This window comes from Odocoileus virginianus, chromosome 33, assembly GCF_023699985.2.
Source record: "Odocoileus virginianus isolate 20LAN1187 ecotype Illinois chromosome 33, Ovbor_1.2, whole genome shotgun sequence".
Taxonomy (NCBI): Eukaryota; Metazoa; Chordata; class Mammalia; order Artiodactyla; family Cervidae; genus Odocoileus; species Odocoileus virginianus.
In genome coordinates, this window is record NC_069706.1 from 14,816,055 (window position 1) to 14,840,376 (window position 24,322).

Below are 24,322 nucleotides of genomic sequence, written 5' to 3' on the forward strand. Positions count from 1 at the left end.
TCAATCCTTGGCTCATGACCCTGCATCATATGGCCTTTTCTCCCTCTGCTTCCATCATCATCCCATCTGTTCCTCCACTGACCTCCTTGCCTCCCTTCCATATGATTTGAGGCCCACCCAGATAGTCCAGGATCACACCCTCCCCAGCAAGATCCTTACCAGAGCTAAAGAGCTCCTCCTGCTAAATAAGGGAACATTCCATGGATCCAGGAATTAGGACTTGGGTATGAAACTCCAATACTTTGGCCACCTCATGCGAAGAATTGACTCATTGACCCTGATGCTGGGAGGGATTGGGGGCAGGAGGAGAAGGGGACGGCAGAGGATGAGATGGCTGGATGGCATCACCAATTCAATGGACATGAGTTTGAGTCAACTCCAGGAGTTGGTGTTAGACAGGGAGTCCTGGCGTGCTGCGATTCATGGGGTCGCAAAGAGTCAGACACGACTGAGCGACTGAACTGAACTGAACTGATCTTTGGGTGGGTGAAGGGGCATCAGTCAGTCCACCACACTCTCCACCACTTTATAAAAGCGAGTGGGAGTGCTGAGGTCATCAAACTAAAGAAGAAAAATGTTTACAAGCTGTTGCACACATCTAGGGTTCCCACAATGACTCAGCAGGTAAAGAACCCACCTGCACTGCAGGAGACACAGGAGATGTGGACCCTGGCTTGTGAAGATCCCTTGGAGGAGGAAATGGCAACCCACTCCGGTCTTCTTGCAGCCCTCTCCACCAATGGACAGAAAAGGAGCTAACAAGGTTTGTGTGGAAGTTTCTTGTCTTGTATTAGTAATCATTACAATAATGGGTCTCACCTTACCATGAATCTTGCTGATAAAAAGTACAGAATTCTAAACAAATAGAACACACTTTCTGTGCCAAGTCTATACATGTTTTATCTCCTTTGAATTACCCTCAAAAGCCTACTAGTGGTACCTTCCTTGTTTTCTGGACAAGGTAACTGAGGCACAACTAAGTAGCTTGTCCAAGTTTTCTAAGTTAATGAGAGGCAAATCCACGATTGGGAGACACACACATTTGGACTCAAGAGCCTGCTTCTAACAGAGAGCCTGCAGATCATTCTGCTGCCCAATTCTACCACCACACTGCTGTGTGACCTCAAGTCAGCTCCCTTCCCTCTCTGGGTATTGGTTAAAGCAGAAGTAATAAGCTAGGTCAGGATTTCTTAACCCTCAACTCTACTGACATTCCAGTGGCAGGGGCTGTCCAGAGCACCGTAGGATGTAGAGCAGCATTCCTGGCCTCCGCCCACTAGATGGCAGGAGCGTCCCTCCGCTCATCCCCTTCTCCATTGTGATAACCATAGATGTGGAGGAGGGACTCTCCCCTGGTTAAGAACCACTGAGCAGTCAGCCATCAGGACTTGCCAAACTTAAAATATTCTGAGATAATTTCTTTCATTCTTTCTTTAGCTTCAATTTAGGAATCGCTTTATATTCAGGAAGCTCTCTTAGCAGGCAAGAGTTCAGATGCAATGTGCAAGCTAACCAGTCTTATAAATTAGCACAAACATATGTCAGTGATTATTAATTAAATACCTCCATCGCATCACTAATAGCACTGGCGGAGGACAATATTACCATTCAGAGTACACTGTTACCCATTTCTCAGTTTCGTATCACATGAGGTATAAGAGTAAACAGTTTGTTTAGGGGTTTAAACAAAAGCTGTTGCTTTTCATGTTGAAGGAAAGAGGAATCTCCCCAAATAGAAACAGAGTCTGCTCACCCTCCAATCCTGCCACTTTCTGCAAGACCTTCTCAAGGAGCCAATTTACATACGGTGGACCAAAAAACAAAAAAGACTGGCCCTCAGAGTCGGCTTATCTTTTTCCTTCTCCCTGTGGTCTCAGGATTGTGAGCTTGCCTCTTAGCTTTAAGTTTTTCCATTACATTGTTATAGAAGCTCTCCAGCCCAACTTCTACCTGGCACATATATACCATGTTCATATGATTTGACTTCATCTCCCATTTAAATCAGTTTGGGGTTCTTTGGGTACTGACTGAAGCAATGAAAAATATAGACAAATGTCAAATTTTGTATTCCAACTCTACCACTGGTTGTGTGATTCTGGGCAAGTGCTTTAATGTCTCAGCCTCAGTTTTATCATCTTTAAAATGGGAGTAGTACCACTTATCTCATGGATGTCCATAAAGATTAAACTAAATCATATCTATTAAGCATCTAGATAGTGCCTGCCCTTTTGCCGAAGTGCTGGGTCAGAAGGCAGAGAAGTGGCTTTGGGCTGCTCCCTTAGCTTCTTGCTCTCACTGTTGAAGAATAGAGCTCATGTACATGAGATGGTTTAGATGTATATTAAGAGACGGAAAGAGGTAGAATAGTCAGTCTGTGAATGATGAACATCTGACTATGCATAATCACTTTGGGAAACACAGGTCCTAAAGTCTGAGTCCATGCTGGCTTTAAGAAGGATCAAGTGTCCAGCTTGATCATGAGCTCAGTGTGGGAAGCTTCACCACACACAATTCACCTGCACATGTGGTCAGCCTGAAAAATCAGATCCACTGGGCTACCAAACTCCTGAATCAGAGGAAAGAACAGAAGCAATATTCCATAGGATAAGTTTAAATTTAGCATAAGAGACTAATCTGTGTGTGTGCGCTAAGTCGATTCAGTTGGGTCCAACTCTTTGTGACCCTATGGATTGTAGCCCAGCAAGCTCCTCTGTCCATGGGATTCTCCAGGCAAGATTACTGGAGTGGGTTGTCATGCCCTCCTCCAGGGGATCTTCCTGACCCAGGCCTCTATTAAAATATTTATCAGCTCTTTGGCTAATGACCCCTTTCACCTCCTGTATCAGTAAGTTTTTACTAGGTTATGATGTGTAAAAGCAACCCACAAATCTCAGTGGCTTACAACTTAGCTTTATTTCACCATTTCTTTATTTGCTTGGAGTCACAGATCTTCAGCTCTATTCCACATAAATTCTCATTTCAGGATATAGGTTGAAGGAACAGCATCTGTCAAACAAAGCCTCATGACAATCATGGGGCAAAGGGAAAGAGAAAGAGATCTGACTGAAACACACAATTTTAAAACGGTTCTTTGAATATGCTTTGCATTACATCTACTCATATGCCATTGGGCAGAGCAAGTCATGTGGATAAATCTAACATCGATGGGTTAGGTGGTAAGGACACATCTCTGAATTGTGTGGGGGGTAGAGGTGGCTTATGCTCCAAGCATTTCCGAGCCTTCTCTGATTTCAAACAAATTTTCAATTTTGAGAAGACAAACCAAGTGAAAGGCTTCTTATACACACAAAGAGAAGGCGAACTCTCAAAGTTCCTCCTGAAGGTTCTTAGGGTCTATGGACTCCAACTAGGGTCTTTCTAACAGATTTCCAACAGATCCCCTACTCTCTAAATTTATTTTGCTAGAGCAGGGCGGAATCCAGTTATGAGGACAATAACCCATGACAACATCTTTTTCAGGTATCTTTGTGGCTTTTAGGCATTTTCAGCAGAAGAATATTATAATTTCTTTCTAGACTTGCTACAGCTACGAAAAGAATCTGCCTGCAATGCAAGAGACCCAGGGTCAATCTCTGGGTCAGGAAGATCCCCTGGAGAAGGGAATGGCAACCCACGGCAGTATTGTTGCCTGGAGAATTCCATGGACAGAGGAGTTTGGCAGGCTATAGTCCGTGGGGCCCCAAAAAGTCAGACACAACTGAGTGGTTAACACTTTCACTTTCCTTCATGGCTATGATAGCTTTCACATTAGTAAAAGATGAAAGGACATATAAAGAAAATGGGATATGTATGCACCTTGGGAGGAGTGGGCCCCAAAGGAATATAGAAATGCTGTCACCAAATAATAAAAAGGATGGTGAACAGCCAAAACTACAAGGATTGAGGAACACCAGTTCTTCCATTGGTTCCTGAAATTTCTTCCACATCTAAGATGCTTTAACTCTAAGTTTAAAAATTAATTTCTCTACCCAGACTTCAAACCAACTGAAAATCCTTTTCTAGGTATGATACTTTCCTTCACACCACTCACTCTCCCCTCTGCCACTAGGAAAGACGCTCCCAAGTTGTCCCTAACTAACTATTTTATTTAAACAAAGGACCCTTTTCTTCCAATTCACTAGCTCCACCACCACCCCAAATCCCATCACTCATCTTCCTAGTTTTATTATTTCCCTCATTTCCCCAATGACTTTCCTTGGAAAACTTTGCTGTCCTTGTAGGTCTCAGTCAGCATTCTGAACATTCTTGCAGCAGCAGTATGAATGTTCACATTGAATCTGTTATGTTCACTAAAGGAAAAGAGCTCACTCATCTTTGTTATCACCAATAACTATCTATCATATTGGCTATCTATGGAGTCCCTGATAATGTTCTAGGCTCTGTGCTCCAGAGTTTTCACTTATGAGAATCACCTCTGAGTATAGGAGAGAATATATTATGACTCCAATTGAAGAGGTGAATCAGATGGGGACTCAGAAATGTGAAGTGCTTTCCCAAGGTCGCAGGAGCTAGCAACTGGCAGAGTAGGCATTCAAACTCAGTTTTGCCTGCTCTCAGTGTCCATGTCTTCCTTCTACATCATGCTTCCCTCCACCTAAATACTGGATGAAACAAGCATTATGAAGGGCGCGCCACGCTGGGCCGGAACAATGCCCATTAAGTGGAATTCACACCTACCTTGTACTTACTGCACACTTCGATTCACTCAACAGACTGAGGAATGGAACGGGAGACACTTATTCCTCTCCAGACAATAAATCACTGGCTTTCTATCTGTCACCAGCTCGATTTTCCAAAGATTTGTTTTCGTCACTTTAATGAATTATTGGATCACCTGGAAATTGCTCAGAATTAACCTGTGGCTGACATTAATGGATCTGCAACACAAGTGTCAAGCTCTCTCTAACCAGTCCTATCCATCCTTTTACAAAGAGACCAGCTGCCCGGCACAAGGCGGTTCATTTATTCTGAGGCTGCATCTGCCCCGGTCTGCCGTGGGGGAGGTGAACAGGCGCCGGAAGAGTCTGCGGAGAACAAAATGGCGTCCTCTACCGCAGGGGCCCATGGGCGCTGCCTGCTGCTTCCGCCCTGCCATGTGTGTGGAATCACGATAATCCCATTATAACTTGCCACACCATCCTCAGTTCTTTGGAGAGCCTTAGCAAGCTTCGAGCTTCTTTACTAGAATCCACTCTGTATCTTAAACATTCTTGAGTCCTCTAAGCTCTTTACTCCAGATCTATCCCTAATTCAAACAGTTCTCTCCATCTCCCATGTTGCCAGCCTTATCAAGCTGCTCCCACTTCAGGCCTCAAGAGCTAGCACAAAGCAACTTCTTTGTTCTCCCTGCTGCCCACTCTCAACCTTCAATATCCATTCACTACAGAGTGTCTAGAGTGATCACTTTAAATCAGATCATGCCGACTTCCACTCTGCTTAAAGTTCCTCCTGGCTTCCTACTTCACTTGACAGGAAATCCCCAAGAGCCTCCAAGACCTGGCTCTGTCCTCCACACCGCCTCCTTATCAATCTAGTACCTTGCTCCAAACTCTCCTTTGGCTCCCATCACTTGGGCGTTTGTCCCTCCCACATTCCACTCTTTTTTTAGTCTTGTTTTGCTAACCGTCCATCCACAGCACTACGACAGAACTAGGCACATAGCAGGTACTTACTGTGTTGACTTGATCAATTAATCGGTTATTTTCAGAGTCTTAAGAAGGTGGTGGAGAATGGGGAAATTGACGGCTGCTGATCCCTTGTGAGTGGTTTTACAACAAAGCTCCACTCATGAGAAGCCCCATAGCTCACTGAGCTCCTCTGCCATCTCCCCTCATGCTCCGGTGTTAATTTTCAGGTTGTCAGTCGACTCTCTAGACAAGGAAGTGGTACACTTTTCCTGCAAAGGGCCGATGGTAAACATTTGTCCCATTCAGTAGCTGTGACAGAGAACCCATGCTGCCTTTTCCAGGAGGCATTCAGTCTCTGTCACAACTACTCTACAGTAACATTGTAGTGCAAAAGGTCAGAAACAACAGGTAAAGGTACAGGCCTCCTATTGACAGTAAAGCTTTATTGACCTGTGACAGGCTGGAGCTGGTCCACTGGCTATAGTTTTCTAAATCCTGTTTACAAGTTTCGGGAGTAACCTTAATACAAGGCTGACCACCACTCACTAAGGACCCACTGAAGAACGTCCAATACAGTAGAGATGAGAATTCACCCACTGCTGTGGCAATCCAGAAAGCCCTCTCCATGGTCTTCCTTTTCTGGGAGAAGTCTTTCACATCATAAATGTGGGAATCAAGCCTGTCATCTATTACGGCCTCCCCCACAGACAAGGTATGCAGCCGTGAGTGTGTGTTAGTCACTCAGTCATGTCTGACTCTTTGTGACCCCATGGACTGTAGCCCACCAGGCTCCTCTGTCCATGGGATTCTCCAGGCAAGAATACCGGAGTGGGTTGCCATTCCCTTCTCCAAGGGATCTTCCTAACCCAGGGATCAAACCTGGGTCTCCCACATTGCATGCAGTTTATCATCCGAGCTACCAGCGACAAGTTACCAAATTATTTCTCCTGTAAAATGGAACAAAATCCCTTAGGGTTTTTTTAAAGAGCAAAGGAGACAATATTAAGTGATTCCAGGTGAAGTGAGAATCACCAAGCAAACACGTACACACATGTGCAGGCGCGTGCCCTGCAAATACAGTTTTGATTGTCAGTGCTCAGCCAACAACCTGGCTTTTGTCCTCCCAACTGATGTTTACAGTCTACAGGCACAGCTGAATTGCTCAGGACAACAGATGACATTCTTTGTAATGCTTTAGGGAAAGAGGTGAGAGAAAGATGAAGCAACTGGCAAGAAGGGAAGATTTTGGTAAAAAAATAAAAACAGGTGTTTGAAAGGGATTTTCATGCTGTATGTGGTATCTGATATAAAATCTCTCCCTTCACCACCCATGAGACTTTCTTATTACTGCATTGGGGAGTCGGGTCCATTTCTTTTTAGGGGGTTTTAAGGCATGAGCTGAGGACAAGTGCTCCCTTGCCTGGCACATTCAAGGTTCAGTAAATGTTAGTTGGGCTTCCCTGATAGCTCAGACAGTAAAGAATCTTCCCGCAATGTGGGATACCCGGATTCGATCCCTGGGTCAGGAAGGGAATGGCAACCCACAGTTAGTTCCCTTCCCATTTTACCTTCATCATTTTGTCTTTACAAATAAAACCTTGGTGATTCAGACTCAACACCAGAAATCAGCAAGTCTCAAGTATGGATGTTTGTTAAAGGAAGAGAGTGATTCAAATGAGGCTTGCCCGATAGAGATCCCTCAAGGACACACGAGAATGGCTTGCAATTAGCATACTCATTCTTAATATATAAATGGGTTATTCTAAAGTGCTGAAGTATGCTTAAAAGCAGTTTGATTCTCAGTAGTTCAAGCATTCTCTTTGCAACCTTTCCTCCATGCTATTTACATTTCTTAAGAATGGAGAAACCAGAGACCAACACTTTGCCTGAATTATAACAAATTACAAATTAATAATTATCCCAGTACTCCCTGGGAGAGAGAACTCAAATTTGAGCCATGGGAAAGAGAACTCAACCAGGTTCCAATTGATTTTTCCCATATGTGTTCGTTTGAGCCTGAATAAATCACCTATTCTGTCTGGGTTTCAGTATCTTAACATATTCAAAAACATCTTGTGTGTATTGATCGGAAAAGTTAATACTGTTAAGATGTCAATATACTGAAAATGATCTACACATATTCTTGACATTGTCTAACATCTGAGCTGTGACTCATCTCCTGGGTGAGGTGCTCTAAAAAGTTATTATTTTTGTTGTTTGTCCTCCCCTTGTCCTGGAGATATGTGCATGCATGCACACACACACACACACACACACACACACACAATTTTATCTCTTTTCTTGCTAATGTTTTTGGTATTATATTTAAGAATTTGGTGCTAAAGCCAAGATTGTGAAGTTTTACCTTTATGTTTTCTTCCAGGGGTCTTATGGTTTTAGCTCTTATATTTAGGTCTTTGATCCCTTTTGAGTTGAACTTTGTCTGTGGTGTGAGGTTGGGGTCTAACCTCATTCTTTTGCACATGGAAATCCAGTTGTCCCAGCACCAGCTGTTGAAGAGACAATTCTTTCTCCACTGAATAGACTTGTCACCCTTGTTAAAAATCAATTGGCCATAGATATATGGATTTATTTCTGGACTCTCAAATCTATTCCATTGGTCTGTATGTCTATCCTTATGTCAGAAGCACACTATTTTAATGATTATAGCTTTGTAATATGTTTTGGAATGGGGAAGTAGGAGTTCACCAACGTAATTATTTTTCAAGATTGTTTTGGCTACTCAGGCCCCTTGAAAATCCATATGAATCTGAGGAACAACTTTTTCATTCCTGCAAGAAAGGCCATTATAAAACTCATAGGCCATTGAATCTGTACATCACTTCTATATATTGACTTCTTAACAATATTGTTTTCCAGTCCATGAACACAGGATGTATTCTTATTTATTTAGGTCTTATTTAACTCCTTTCAGTAGTTAAAATAATTACATTTTTGTAGTTTTCAAGATATAAATATTTACCTCCTTGGTTAATTTTTGTCCTTTGATATTTTATTATTTTAGATGCTATTATACAAGAGATTGGGCTTCCCAGGTGGTACTAGTGGTAAAGAATCCACCTGCAATGCAGGTGATGCAGGATACTCGGCTTCAATCCCTGGGTCAGGAAGATCCCCTGGAGGAGGGCATGGCAACCCACTCCAGTATTCTTTCCTAGAGAATCCCAAGGACAGTGCTCAGTCCATAGTGTTGCAAAGAGTTGGACACGACTGAAGCAATTTAGCAGGCGTGCATGCCTTCTTAATTTTTTTTTGGATTGTTCATTGCAGGTGTATATATTCAACTTGTGTTAATTTTGTCCCCTGCAACTTTGATAAATTTTGTGTTAGCTCATCAGCAGCTTTTTTGTAGATTCTGGGGATTTTCTGTGTATAAGGTCATGTCATCTATGAACAGAGATAATTTTCCATCTTCTTTTCCAGTTTGAATTCTTTTCATTTCTTTTCCTTATCTAATTGCTCTTATGAGAATTTCCAGTACAATGTTGATTATCCAGTAGTAAAAGCAGGCATCCTTGTCTCATTCCTAGTCTTAGAGGAAAGGTTTTCAGTCTTTCCCCATTGAATGTGTTAACTGTAAGTTTTTCAGGAATGCTGTCTATTATGTTGAGGAAGTTTCCTTTATCCTTTGTTTCTTTATATTTTTTAACCATTAAAAGGTGTTGAATTTTATCAAATGCCTTTCCTTTATCATCTGAGATGATTGCATGTTTTTCTTCATTCTATCAGTTTTATGTGTTATATTGACTGACTTTCTTACATTGAGCCACCCTTGCATTCCTGGGAGAAATCCCACTTGGCCATGATATATAAACTTTTTAATATGCTGTTAGCAGCAGCAGATTCTATTTGGTAGTATTTGTTGATTTAAAATAACATTTTTAATAAAAGTCAAATCCTCAAAAATCCACTGTAGCCATATTGTAATGAACAGGAGCTCTCTGTCTCCTGCCTACATATAATTAGCTTATCCTCCTAGCAATTGCACTAGATTTTTACTTTGAAGTATAGATGATAGCTTAAATAACTGATCTTTTATATTCTTAAACATATATATGTTCTTGCGTGTGCCTGTCCCTGTGTGTGTGTGTGTGTGTGTGTGTGTGTATGTGTGTGGTTGAGGCAGTACAGCACAGTAGTCTACTCCAGGCTTTGGGAGTAAAAATCTCCCAAAGTCAGAAAGATCTGCGCTCAGCTCCTGGTCCTGTGACACAGCATTTGTGAGAGCCTTACCAATGTCTTAGCTTCCCTGAGCTTCAGTTTCATCACAGGATAGTTTCATCTCTAGCTCTCAGAGCTGTTAGGGAAAAAAAAAAAAAGAACAAATGAGAGTCTGTATGCAAAATATTTAGGACAGTGCCTAGCATAAGACAGAAAGTCTCAATAAAAAGAGCAATTTGCTTATCAGAATAATTTAGATTTAACAAATTACAAGTGTGTTATGTTTGTGCATTTTTTTTCTCCCTGGGAGTTTAGTTTTTTTGGGGAAAAGCTGCTCAGTTAACATGAATTTGAAATGGCGGCTGTGGTTACACCTACTCAGCGAGATGTGCCAATGAGATAATTCCACCAGGCATCCAGATATGGTCACAGAGAAGACTGACTGGAGATATGGACATCTTACTCACATGCTGAGTGCAGTGGTTCTGCTTTATCAGCGTGGGAAGGGGGGCAGTGCTCAGCCTCATCTAGCCTGATATTTCCTCTCTGATCTCCATTCTGGGCCAAGGGGAGGTGCATTCCATCACTAAGGTGATGGGTGACTTCCCAGGAAGGAAGCATGGCTGAGTGGGTATCCTAGACTAGAAGCTGTTGGAATTAAAAAAAAAAAATCAGGTATTTGAGCTGTAGTCTAAAGTCATGGCCTTGATTACAGACTAATAAAAGAGAAACTGCTAATATCACTGCCTTGTTTCTCGGCTTTTTCTCAAGAAATGGTACTCTGTTTAGGGTAGACTCACCTTTCTGCAACACCCCATATGAAAGAAAAAAATGCATCCAATTCCAGAAATGATGCAGCAATTGTAAAAGCTGAAGTATGCTTAAAGAATCACTATGACCAAAGTTCAGTGTTGGGGTGATTGTATGCTGGCTAAGAGCAAGGTCTCAGCCAACAGAGTGCCTCCCCTGAGGTCCAGAATGTTCCACCAATGACCTGTTAGCTGTGTGATCTTGGACAGGGCACTTCCTCTCTCTGCACCTTAGTTCTATCATCTGTAAAATGGTATAATAATAAAAGCTCTTGGGGGAGGAGTAGATGAGACTATGTGTTAAGCTCTGAGAGCAGTGCCCAGCACATCATAAGTATTCAATACATAAGAGCGATGATTCATTTAGCCAACATTTACAAGAGTTCATGACAGTAACTCCTCAAAGGGTGGTTGTGAGAAACAAATGAGATTACACAGCTCAAGTGCTTGGAACAGAGTCAGCGCTCAAATCAAGGTTTGCTATCAGTATATTAAGGAGAAGAAGTTTACAAAATACTGATATAGAGCATGATCTCATTTTTCAAATATGCAGAGGAAGGGGAATGGGTACAAAGCTCCTTCTTCTCCTTCCCCTGAACCCCTGGTGCTGCTCCAGAAAACCTCAAATACTTAACAACATGTTCCACCCTGGAGTGTTAGGAAGAGCATGTTGCAGGTGGTTGAGAAGCCTTCAATACCCAAAGGCAAGAGTTTCCTAATGGGATCATGGGCACCTCCACCAGCTGTGCCAGATTCTGACCCTCATTCAAGACCCAGGTCTCCTGGAACAGGGGTCTTCACCCTGCAAGTCATGGACCCCTTTGCAGTCAGAAAGCCCATGACTCCTCCTTACAATAATGTGTTTAAATGCATAAGAGAGACTACATGGGGTTACAAAAGAAGACTATAATTTGGCATAAGCTATGATTTTTATGGGGCTTCCCTGATGGCTCAATTGGTAAAGAATCCGCCTGCAGTGCAGAAGACCTGGGTTCAATCCCTGGTTTGGGAAGATCCCCTGAATAAGGGAAAGGCTACTCACTTTGGTATTCTGGCCTAGAGAATTCTATGGACTGTACAGTCCATGGGGTCACAAAGAGTCAGACACGACTGAGCAACTTTCACTTTCTTCACGATTTTTATAAGTGAAAGTCACAGATACTACTAATGCCATTGTCATTTTTGTTTGTATTCATAACTGGTTGAAATGCTAATTTTTAGTGGAAGTTAGTTAAAACTAATATGTAAAATTTCATCTTTCAATGCACAGACTCCTGAATTCTATTCACAGATATCGTGGGTCAGTGGTCCAGAGGTGAGAACCCTTGCTGGGATAAATATCCATTAGGCCTACCCTCTTAGGTTTCCCCGATGTCTCAGACAATAAAGAATCTGCCTGCAATGCAGGAGACCCGGGTTCAATCCCTGGATCTGGAAGATCCCATGGAGAAGGAAATGACAACCCACTCCAGTATTCTTGCCTGGGAAATCCCATGGACAGAGGAGCCTGGGGGGCCACAGTCCATGGAGTTGCAAAGAGTTCACAATTGAGAGACTAACAGTCAGGCAGGCTGACTGAGTCGTTAAGATTTTGTTGTTTATTTCAGGAACAACAGACGTTCCATTATGTTCCTTGAAATCTAAGTGAATTGATTCAGAACACATAGCTTATCACCTTCTTTTAATTATGAGATTGAGAAAAACTACAAGTGCACCTTATGTTGAGGGAAAAATCCATCTAATTGGAATTGAATGGTATCAACAGCTAATTCTTTTTTTTAACACAATGATTCTACATAGAGTAAATTGGTTTGGCTGATCAATGGAAAAGAATACTCTTTAAGGGCTTAATGAGAATAATTCCTTCTTTCCTTACAAAGTTCTCACAGCTAGATGGATGATCCTCTTGTCACCAAGTTTGGAAGTGATGCTGCCTTGCTTTTCATTAAAAAAACCAAAACACACAACCTTTTCTGAACCTTTTTAGCACAATAGATTCTATATGCACACATGTGTGTGCACATGCATATGGATATATTTTATCCAAGAGTTATGAAACTATGATAAATAATTCTGTACCTAACAGAGAAAGCCTTTTGAGATTGTTTCCAGCAAGAAACATCTAGAAGAGGTGAAAGACACAAGAGACTAGAGAGAGTGAGAGGGCAAAGCAATTCCTGATTCCCCTGAAACAAACATGTTTCCTTTTTTATCTTCCATTATCAGGTCAGTTATGGTGACTTTGCTATCAGGGAAACCATCCTTAGAAAATTTACCCCAGTTTCAAGGATCAAAAAAATAAAAAGTGTTACAGAATGTCCCTCTTTTGATTTTTCCCTGCCTACGATTATCTATTGCTTCTCAAAACAGAATCCCAAATATAGTCATTTCCTACTGTATCTGCAGCATATACCCAGTGCAAACACCTTTCCTTAATATATGCTATTTAACAATTTCGCTAAGTAAGGGCATATCAGAATAGCCTGGTATAGGTTGTGTGTATGTGTGCTAAGTCACTTCAGAGGTGTCTGACTCTTTTCAACCCTGTGGACTGTGTGGCCCACCGGGCTCCGCTCTGTCCTTGGGATTCTCCAGACAAGAATACTAGAGTGTGTATACATTGCAATGCCCTCCTCCAGGGGATCTTCCTGACCGAAGGGTTGAACCCGCATCTCTTACATCTCCTGCATTGGCAGGTGGGTTCTTTACTATATGCATCACCTGGGAAAGCCCCCTGGTATAGGTTGGGCTGTGGTTATTTCAACACGAAAACAAGTCAAAAGTTTGGTTTGGTCAAGACAGTCAATTCTAGGAAGATAAAAAGGAATAGAACTACCTATGAGGGTGAAGATTCTTACCTCTTCTTATTAAACATCTAGCTATTGAAATCATTCAATTTTATCTTCCAGGACAGTCTAGAGAGGGAATTGAAAGCCTTCTTGAACTTAAGACCAAGAAATTCAATGTGTTTATGGATGTTTGCCTCATATATGTCTACACCATGTATTATTTACAATGATCATGACTTTTATGTGTCTGATCCTCATATCTGTGTATGTCAGTGCTGATATGCAATGTGGGTTAAATGAACAGCAGATGTTGCCTTTGCCTGGTCTCCAAGATTATGTTTTGTGGGTTGCTTACAAATGCCAGCAAAGAAAACTCAGCCATGCTTAGTATAGTCAAGAGCCCTAGATGTTGAGAATCTGAATCCCTGAGTCTATGAGATACTGTGACACTGCATGTAGATGAGCAAAGGTGGAGAAGTTGAGTTACAAGTAGGACTTTTGGCAGCAAAAATATCATTTTCATATTCTGCTGGCAATTCTCTACAATGGAGTTGAAAGCAACCTTAGGATGGAGTTTTCTAAGACAAACCTTGAGACATTTTGTCAAGTGAATGAACATTAAATAGAAAAGTATAGGAGACATGGATGTAAAAGCTGATTGGTACCAGGCTGGGGAGGGCCCTGAATGCCATGTTGAAGCAAATGGCCTTGGAGAACCCATCAGTGGCTCTGGCCAAGCAAGGCATGGCACAATGGGGGGCAGATGTGCCATAACCAGGGAGGTCCTGGCATTGGCCATGGACCAGTGTGGGCGCAGTATAACAGGTACACTGGGTGGTTCTTCATGGAAATGGAACTGAGTGAATATGAGTCCCAGTCTTCCACTGACTGCCCAACTCCAGACTCTGCTGGGCTCTCAGCTTCTAGAATTGTATAAATGCTCATTCCCTTTTATTCTTTCATTAGTTCATTTAACCCATGTTCATTATGGGTCTACTATGCTGCAGGCTGTCTCATCAGTACTGGGGTTTGAGCAGTAAATGGAATGCCATGCTCAAACCAAATACCTGTCCTTGTGGGGTGTTCATTCCTACTTTGAGGAGACAGAGACAAAACATACATAAAAATAATAAATTATATACTATATGAGGCAGGAGTAAGTGCTTGGGAGAAAATCTGATAACATAGACAAGGGAGTTGGGAAGAGATGGGCAGTTGAGAAATTTAGATCGGGGAGATCATGATATTCCAGGGAAATTCGAGGATGTAAGGAGAAAGCATGTGTCTGAAGAAAGAGAACTTTCATCAGAGGAAAGAGTAAGTTCAGAAGAAAGAGTAAGTTCAGAGGCCCTGAAGTGGGAGCTTGTCTGCCATGCTCAAGAGATTATGAAGAGATCAGCATGTCTGGAGTGAACGTGGGGGAGGTGAGGGCAGAGAGATGAAGGAGCTCACAGTAAAGGCATTGATTCAATCTGACTTCTAGAAAGAGTGAGCTATGGGAGGTCGGGAACAAAGCTCGCATTCTTCAAACCAGCATTAGGACCAACAGGACTAAAGGAAATTACAGTTGCTGGCATGTTTGCTTGGAGCCCTACACAGTTGGTGACAACATTGACAAGTTGCATGGTGAGCAGGGTTCCTTATGTAGTTTCCGGATAGTCTGAATTTAGAGCCCCTGAAAAAGCAGAATCCAGTTGGTTGCAATCTCTGCTCACCTTAAAGGACCTGAGGTCTGTGGTCCAATATCTGCCAACCCTTTCTCTCAAAGATGATGGACTCATCATTCAGTTGGATTGATCCGCTAGGCACTGAGGACCCAGAGGGGAGGCAACCCAAAATACCAAAAACCTGATTTTGAGGGAAACTGTGAGGCTCAGACTCCCCTTCATTCTGCCCTGGTTCTGCCTTCTTTTCAAACACATCTGGATTTCAAAGGAAATTGAAGCCAAGTGGCACCAGTGAGTCACAGATGCTGAGCCCCTCAGATGGGTTTTACACAATCCATTTGCTATTTCAGTTTTTTTTATCTTAATATCTCCTGTCTTTCCTTTCTTTTTCCTGCTCCTTCTTCTATAAAAATTCTTCTTACGTGCAGAGATAGAAAGTGTTTTGGTTGTTTTATTTTTGGGCCAACAGAGCCCTACCCAGGCTTCCCTTGTGGCTCACCTGGTAAGGAAGTTGCCTGCAATGCAGGAGAACTGGGTTCCATCTCTGGGTTGAGAAGATCCCCTGGAGAAGGGAAAGCCTACCCACTCCAGTATTTTGTCTGGCTAACTCCATGGACGGAGGAGCCTGGCGGGCTATAGTCCATGCAGTCACAAAGAGTCGGACGCCACTGAGAGACTAACACACACACATAGGACCCTACCTTCCTCTTCCTGCTGATGCCACTTGGCATAACCTCCAAACTGGCTTCTTGTCCAATCAGTCTCCTTACTTGCCAGGAGGAAGACATCTCACTCCATCTTTCACCCTTCCAGTCCCACGTCTGCCGGACCCACAACAAACAGTAGGTGAGAGTTTGTGTGGTTCCCCTGAGAGGAGCTATAATTTGGCAGATTTTTTAATTTGGGAATTTTTATCTTTATTCTGTAAATTACCTCAAAGGGTATGTCCCTTAAAAAGAAGCAGTGTGTTAATAACCCTGCATGGTATGGAACAAGTCACCACTTGCCTGCATGCTCAACGGCTGCTTGAAGAGAAATTCTTCTTGCTTGGGAAGTGTATTTTAGCAGGGTGTATAATAGACATTAAAAAATCCTGATTCAATCCTGTTTGGCATTACTTGAGAGCAATCTGGCTTGAAAAGATTTGAGAGTAGCTATGAGTTTGGCCTTGTCCACCTTAAGAGTCCTTGGGTTTGGTGAGACTTTATGAGCATGTGAAGTTGTCCTCACTAAAATATCTCATCACAATAACACACTGATTCTCTCTGCTCCTTAGAGGGCCAATAAATCCATATCTCATTTTTATTTACAGTTAAACACTTGCACATTTTTGCTCCACTTAGGACCAACCTCAGTGGTCCTAAAACTTAGGTAGCTTATCCAATCCAAATGGAGTCAAGCATCTTTGACAAGGAGCAGAGTATTGGAGCCTCCTTAGGCCATTGTTGCTGTTGTTGCAGCCACAAGATATCACTGTTGAAGATCAGTTTTGCACAACTCCGACATGCTCCACGTTGGAATGTAAATTCCAACAGAAGCGTCAGTGGTTCTTTGAGGAAAAACAACCCCACTTCCGTAAGGTTCAGCATAGCCAGTGGTGTTTTATACTCAGTTTTGTAAAATTGCATCTCTTTAACACTCCAGAAATCAGTCACTGGCCCCAGGAACAGAGCATGGTATTAGGGTGTCTGAGTCAGTGGCAGCTTACTGCACCCACCAAGGTTATACCCAAAATATCTCTTCTTTATAAAACCACAGACTCTATCTTTGAGCTGAGCACTATAATGATCTCAGGGCTGTAATGCTGTTAGGACTTCCCCTTTCTTTAAAGTAATCTAATTTCAGGGGTCTTCTTGTTCTCGCCTGCCCATTTGACTTGGTCAGAGCCTCCTGTCAACCTGGTCAGATCCGTTTAACTGAGAGTGGAATAGCAGAGATGAGCTACCTGCTGAATAACACCCCTCAACAACACACACACACACACACACACACCCCTCTAAGTAGCAGGAGGACCCTGGACCCAGAAGAAAAACTACATTTCCCAGCTTCCCTTGCAGGAAGGAGCAGCCAATGAGAAGGGAGTGGAGGCCATTGGGTGAGATTTAGAAAAAGACTCTTGATCTTTTCTCCTTGCTTCCATCTGGAGGCCAAACTTGTGAGGGGAACCCCACACCCCACCAAAGTTCTCTTGGACCATGAAGTGACCTTGAGGATGGAAACCATTAGACAAGGATGTTAGAGTGAAAAAATAGGAAGACTTTGGGTCCCTGATGACCAGGAACTTCTGGAAGACCTCAGGCTGCCTTTAATTCATCTTTTAGCTGGACTTCTCAAACTTTAATGTACATACTAATCATATGCTAACATGCAGATTCTGATTTGGGAGATCCAGGGAGGAATGAGATTCTGCAATTCTCACATAACTCTAGGTTAGGGTTCCCAGATAAAACACAGAAAAGTGAAAGTGAAAATCACTCAGTCCTGTCCGACTCCATGGACTATACAGTCCTTGGAATTCTCCAGGCCAGAATACTGGAGTGGGTAGCCACTCCCTTCTCCAGGGGATCTTCCCAACCCAGGGATTGAGCCCAGGTCTCCCGCACTGCAGGCAGAATCTTTACCAGTTGAGCCACCAGAGAAGTCCAAGAATACTGGAGTGGGTAGCCGTTCCCTTCTTCAGGGGATCTTCCCAACCCAGAAATCAAACCAGGGTCTCCTGCATTGCAGGCAGATTCTTTACCAGCTGAGCTATTAGGGAAGCCCTTAAAACACAGAACACCCCATTACATCTAAATTTTATATAAACAAGTAAGTTTTTAGTATAAATATGTTCTAAATGCATGAGATATACCTATGCTCAGAAAAATTTGTATAAATATGACCCAAATATCACACAGTGAGTTAACAGGGGAACATCCTTTTAGGTACAGCAAAAAATGCATATGAGTTCTAAGGAACTTAGACTTCACAAGGTGGGTGGATTTCTAGTCTTTTTATTTTTTTTTTAGTATTGATAGAAAAGGGAAAAAAGCACCCAATCTAAGTCAGATTTTTAAAACATCAGTGGAAAACGTACTTGGGAAACTCCTGGACTGCAAGATGAGATGTCCAGCAGGTCACCATGAGTAGCAGCTGGGCATCAGCAGTTTGAGGCCAGAGGACTCTCTGCCTGTCTCCCTGATGTTGGCTTTTGTCCTGTTAGTGCCTCTATGTACTCACCAGGAACTAGCTTCTTCTTTCCCACTGGTTCCTAATCCTTCTCTATTTTCACCTTGCCCAGATTTTCACCATGATGCCAGCCCCAGCCCCAGGTCTCCTGGAGTAGTAAAAGAGGCACCATGACTCAGGGCATGGACTCAGATTCACATCGTGGTACTGTCACTGTTACTGTTAATACAATGGTAGGGACGTGGTCATACTCTCTCTGCACCAGCTTCCTTGTCTTAAACTAGGGAGACAGTGGTACCCACCATGTAGGATTGCTGAGTTTGAAATAAGGTGAAATGTGCAAAAGGCCTTAGACCAGCTACTGACACAAAGTAAGCACTAAATAAATCCATACTGGCTGCTATCACAGCATTGTCTTGACCTCAAGTTCTCATTAGTTTTAAATCTCTGGGCAGAAGGAAGAGGATCTGGCTTCCTCGGCTCCCTGGGGCTGTCAGTACAGCGGCTGTGAGGAGGTTAATGGTGCCTCTGGGAAGGTGAGACCTTGGTGCTGTGGGAACCCAAAAAAAGAGTATCAGCCTTGCCTTATTTGGGAACAGCATCACAGAGAGGTGAGACTGAGCATCTTGAAGACACGCAGGGGGTTTCCAGGAGGGAGAGGGCAAGAGCATTCCAGGCAGAAGTGTAGCAGGGCAGGATGAGCACAGCCCTTAGCACGCAGCTATTTCTGGGCCTCATTACTCCACACTGTATTACTTGGCAACAGGTCTTGATCAGCCATTGCTTGGTCTCTCAGTGGGCCCCGCCCACAAGCAACCGCCTGTCAATCAGCGACCCTTAGTTGTCCTGCTCAGCTATTGGTCAGCGCTGCAGTGGGCCCCGCCCAAAAGCAGCCACCTGTCAATCAGCGATCCTTAGTTGTCCTGCTCAGCTATTGGTCAGTGCCACAGTGGGCCCCGCCCAAAAACAGCCGCCTGTCAATCAGCGATCCTTAATTGCCCTGCTCAACTATTGGTCAGCGCTGCGGTGGGCCCTGCCTACCGGCAACTGTCAGTGAGGGACCACTGGACAAGTGACTCAGTCAAGGGTCAGTGGTGTGGCGGTCATCAGGTGGAGATTGAGGTTAGAGGCAGATTCAGGCCTTCTTCCAGAGGCCCTCCAGCTCACCCAGCCTTGGGCCAATGGGTGAGCTGGAGGGCCCAGGAACAGACTGGGACTATGTCCTGCCGGGGCCCAGCGCCCTCACTAAGGCCCTCCACTAGCCTGGGCCCAGGCCTTGCGGCAGCGGTGAAACTCTCCCTCACTCCTGTCTCTCTGACCTAATAGCAGAAGCCGTCTGCTGGGGGCACAGTCTGTGAAACCGGTCTCCCCGTTTAGGTGGCCTGAGGAGACTGAGGGCCAGTCGGGTTGGGCGCCTGGCTCCCTCAGGGACGACAGCTGGGCGGGAGGTGGGAACCCGCCCTGAAGGAGCTGCCAATTGAGATCTGCCTGCACTTAACCAGGACTGGAACCTTGGAGGGTGAAAGCTGTGCCTTGGGACTTTGTCCTTTCTCGGTCAGAACAGAGAATAGCACTTGTTTTGTACAGATTTACAGGAAAATCATTACCTGACCATGACCTGACCTCAAGAACAAAGGTTCTGACACCAAAGAAGTTAGCAACAACTAACGGCAGTGAGACAGGAGGGAAAGGTTCACTGCTGCCTCAAGGCCTGGGCCAAGGCTAGTGGGGGGTCTTAGTGAGGGCTCTGGAGCCCTGCAGGATGTAGTCTCCAGTCTGTTCCAGCTCACCCACTGGCTCAAGGCTGCATGAGCTGGAGGGCCTCTGGGAGAAGGCCTGAATCTGCCGCTAACATCACCCTCCACCTGATGACCACCACACACTGACCCTTGACTGAATCACTTCCCCAATGGCTCCTCATTGACAGTTGCCAGTCATTGCCCCCCATCACCTTTTGCTTTTAAAGGGCCTTGCCGAAAGGTTTCAGTAACTTTGGGGTTCTTAGGCCATGAGCCACCCATCTCCTTGTATAAATCTGTAATAAATCTTTCTCTCTTCCAGACTCTATAATGTTTTGATATTGATGGGCCTCACTATGCATCAGGCACACAGACTTGAGATTCAGTACCAGAAGGAAGACCTTTAAACAAAAGGAAGAGAAGTGTGGCAGAGCTTGATACCCTCTTGGAGTTTCACTAGCCCAGCAGTAAAGACATGTTATGAGATGGAGCAGCAAGAGGTTTAGATGAGGAGGTCAACAGGCAAGATAAAGGAGGTCCTTTATTGGCAAACTCAGGAGTCTGAACTTCATTCAACTAGTAATTGAACTAGTGATCCCAGCCTGGAGTCTGTGAGTTCACTTTGAGAATTTTTCTTAGAAACCTTCTGATGGGATAATTAGAGAAGTTAATGTCACCTCTCTGAGACTCATTTCTCTCATCTGTAATATGGCAATAATAATCGTCGTTTGCTGTTCAGTTGCTAAGTCGTGTCTTAATCTTTTATGACTCCATGGACTGCAGCATGCCAGGCTTCCCTATCTTCACTATGTCCTGGAGTTTGCTCAAACTCATGTCCATTGAGTTAGTGATGCCATCCAACATCTCATCCTCCACCCCTTTTTCCTTTCTCCATCAACGTTTCCCAGCATCAGGGTCTTTTCCAGTGAGTTGGCACTTCCCATCAGGTGGCCAAAGTATTGGGGCTTCAGCTTCAGCATCAGTCGTTCCAATGAGCATTCAGGGTTGATTTTCTTTAGGATTGACTGGTTTGAGCTCCTGCTGTCCAAAGGGACTCTCAAGAGTCTTCTCTAACACCACAGTTTGAAAGAATCAATTCTGCAGCAGTCAGCCTGCTTTATGTCCAACATCCATACATGACTACTGGAAAAACCATAGAGACCTTTGTTGGCAAAGTGTTGTTTCTGCTTTTTAATATGCTGTCTAGGTTTGTTATAGCTTTTCTTCCAAGGTAGCAAGCATCTTTTAATTTCATGGCTGCAGTCACTGTCTGCAGTGATTTTGGAGCCCAAGAAAATAAAATCTGTCACTGTTTCCATTTTTTCCCCATCTATTTGCCATGAAGTGATGGGACTGGATGCCATGGCCTGAGTTTTTTGAATGCTGAGTTTTAAGCCAGTTTTTTCACTCTCATCTTTTACCTTCATCAAGAGGCTCTTTAATTTCCTCTTCACTTTCTGCCATTAGAGTAGTGTCATCTGCATTATCTGAGGTTGTTGATCTTCTCCTGGCAATCTTGATTCCAGCTTGTGAAACATCCAGCCCCACATCTGACATGATGTAAGTTAAATAAGCAGGGTGACAATATACAGCCTTGATGTACTCCTTCCCCAATTTTGAACAAGTCTGTTGTTTCATGTCCAGTTTTAACTGTTGCTTCTTGACCTGCACACAGGTTTCTCAGGGGGCAGGTAAGTTGGTCTGGTATTCCCATCACTTTAAGAATTGTCCACAGTGTGTGTGATCCACACAATCAAAGGCTTTAGTGTAGTCAATGAAGCAGAAGTAGATCTTTTTCTGGAATTCCCTTTTCTTCCTGTGGTCCAACAGAGGTTGGCAATTTGATCTCTACCTTCTCTGAATCCAGTTTGTTTATCTGGAAGCTCTCAGTTTACATACTGTTGAAGTCTAACTTGAAGGATTTTGGGCATTACCTTGGTTGCATGTGAAATGAACACAATTGTGCGGTAGTTTAAACATTCTTTGGCATTGCCCTTCTTTGGGATTGGAATGAAAATTGATCTTTTCCAGTCCTGTGGCCACTGCTGAGTTTTCCAAATTTGCTAACTGATTGAGTGCAGCACATTAACAGCATCATCTTTTAGGATTTGAATTAGCTCAGCTGGAATTCCATCATCTTCAATAGCTTTATTCATAATAATTCTTCCTAAGGCCGACTTGACTTCACACTCTAGGATGTCTGCCTCTAGGTGAGTGACCATACCGTCCTGATTGTCTGGGCCATTAACACAATAATAATAGTGCCTGCCTTATTGTATTTTAAGGATCAAGTAAGTTACTATATGGCAAGTACTAAGAACAGAGCTTGGCACATAGTAGATGCTCAATAAATTCCAGTTATTTTTTGTTCTTATTAGTTCAGTGAAGTTTAAAAAATGAATCTGGGCACTTTTAGGTCATTTGGGTGGCCCACTTATAGCCTGGGACAGCAATGGGATTACAATACCTGTGTTTGCATTAGTACTTGTGATCCCACTGGCACCACTTAGCATATCTTTCATCATCGTGGATTAATGGGGAAAGAACAAAGGTGGATTTTATCCATCAGGGGTGTTTTTGTAGCAGGTGAGTTTCCAAAAGTGTCAGGGTATGATGTTCAAAAAAGGTGACACATCTTGTTCATAGAGAGGAAAGTGATGGGAGGACTGAGCTGTCTCAGGACCAGAGCACAAAGCAGAATCTCCATGAGAAGGAATCTACATCACCGCAGCCAGCAGGGCGCCATAATCTCTCTGCCAAGGGCACTTTAGTTTTGGCACAACAGCATCATCCATCCCATTAAATTAATGTTGTTAATTTAAGTGTTATGGATTTCATAGTCTTACATTTTTTTAATTTATAAATTTGGCCTTTGTTGTATAAGAGCTATTAGCATACAGACTATATGCCAAGCTCTATGTTGGTACATATTTAAACAACAATATAGTAGTAAACATAATTTAGGTCAATACTAGGAGTCTGCAATTTTTGTATTATTACTCACATTTGAGAATATTGTAGACAGCCGGGAGGGCGTTGAAGGGCTGGAGTCTGTGTTTCAGAAAATTCAGGAAGTGTAAGGTTCTGTTGTCTCAACAGCACAGGTTGCTATGAGAAACTAACAACCTTGTGGAAATAACACTACATTTCCTCGTCGGGACTCTGCATCTGGAATAGGTAACCAGCAGTCGTGGTTTGACTGTGAGCAGGGCCAGCTTCATGAGCCTGCGACGTGTGCAGGGTCCAACACTCAGAAGGAGACCACATTTTCGTTAATGCACTGTGGTCACAGTCCTGAAATTCTTCAGACATTCTGAACGAGGGCCCTGGACTTTCGTTTTGCATCAGGCCCTGCAAAATTACATTGTCGGTTCTTCCTGGACGGGGTTCCCTGAACATGGAGCATTCAGTGCTAAAATCAAGACCATCTCAGCAAACTGGGAGGGTTGGTCACACCAACGGGCAGCTGATGGCTTTACTCTCAGTCCCCTTGCTGCTTCAAGAGGGCATCTGGCAGGGGATCTGTTGAGCCCTCAGGTCAGGAGGATGCACACACCAAGCTCAGGATTCAATTTCCCAGGGGGCTGCTCACTGCAGGGCTGGCGGGTGGCTGGAGATGGCTGCGGAAGCAGCTGGATCTCATTTGGCCCTAGGAGTGAGTCAGCTCGGGAGGAGATGGCCTGGCTCCTTGTAAATTATTGGGACACACCAAAGGAAACAATATCTGCACAAGGCTCCTGGCAGGCTTACTTTTTCCAAAGTTAACAGAAATCCCCTGACTACCTCAAGAAGTAAAAGATGCTGCTTCCTCTGTAGCAAAATCCCCAGCTGGATAAGGGCCTGGCTTCTCCATAGCCAGCTCCCAGACCTAGCCCAGCTCTACAGTCTGCAGCTTAATCTCAGGTAATGGCTAATCAAGGAAGACGAGGAAAAAAAAAAACAAAAACAGTTACTATTTTAGCTGTCAGGCCCTGCCCCATCCAGCTGAAGGAAGGTTCAAGGAACAGAGAACAGAAATGCCAAGGTCATGGGGAGTCACAAAAGTAGAAGCCTCAGGCCAAATACTTCTCTGCCATTGCAGGAAAATGCCTTGCCTTTCCTCAGAAGGTACTCACAGCCATTCAGTGGGGACTGGAAAGAGTCAGCCCTCTCTGGAGTTTAAGCCAGTCTTCAAAACAGCATCAGGCTACATGATCCACTGGACTTCTGAATACAGAATCAGTTCAGTTCAGTCGCTCAGTTGTCTGACTCTGTGATCCCACGGACTGCAGCACGACAGGATTCCCTGTCCATCACCAACTCCTGGAGCTTGCTCAAACT

At 43.7% G+C, this 24,322-nt stretch overlaps 1 long non-coding RNA gene across 1 annotated transcript; it reads right to left on the reverse strand.

Annotated features, from left to right (window-relative positions):
- Nucleotides 1-2,903: 2,903 nt before the first annotated feature.
- Nucleotides 2,904-23,086, reverse strand: LOC110147443 (uncharacterized). Its single transcript, XR_002316851.2, has 5 exons — nucleotides 23,007-23,086; nucleotides 9,903-9,966; nucleotides 5,694-5,917; nucleotides 4,699-4,855; nucleotides 2,904-3,006 (listed from the first exon to the last, which is right to left on the reverse strand). It is a non-coding gene; the product is annotated as an uncharacterized lncRNA (long non-coding RNA).
- Nucleotides 23,087-24,322: the final 1,236 nt, after the last annotated feature.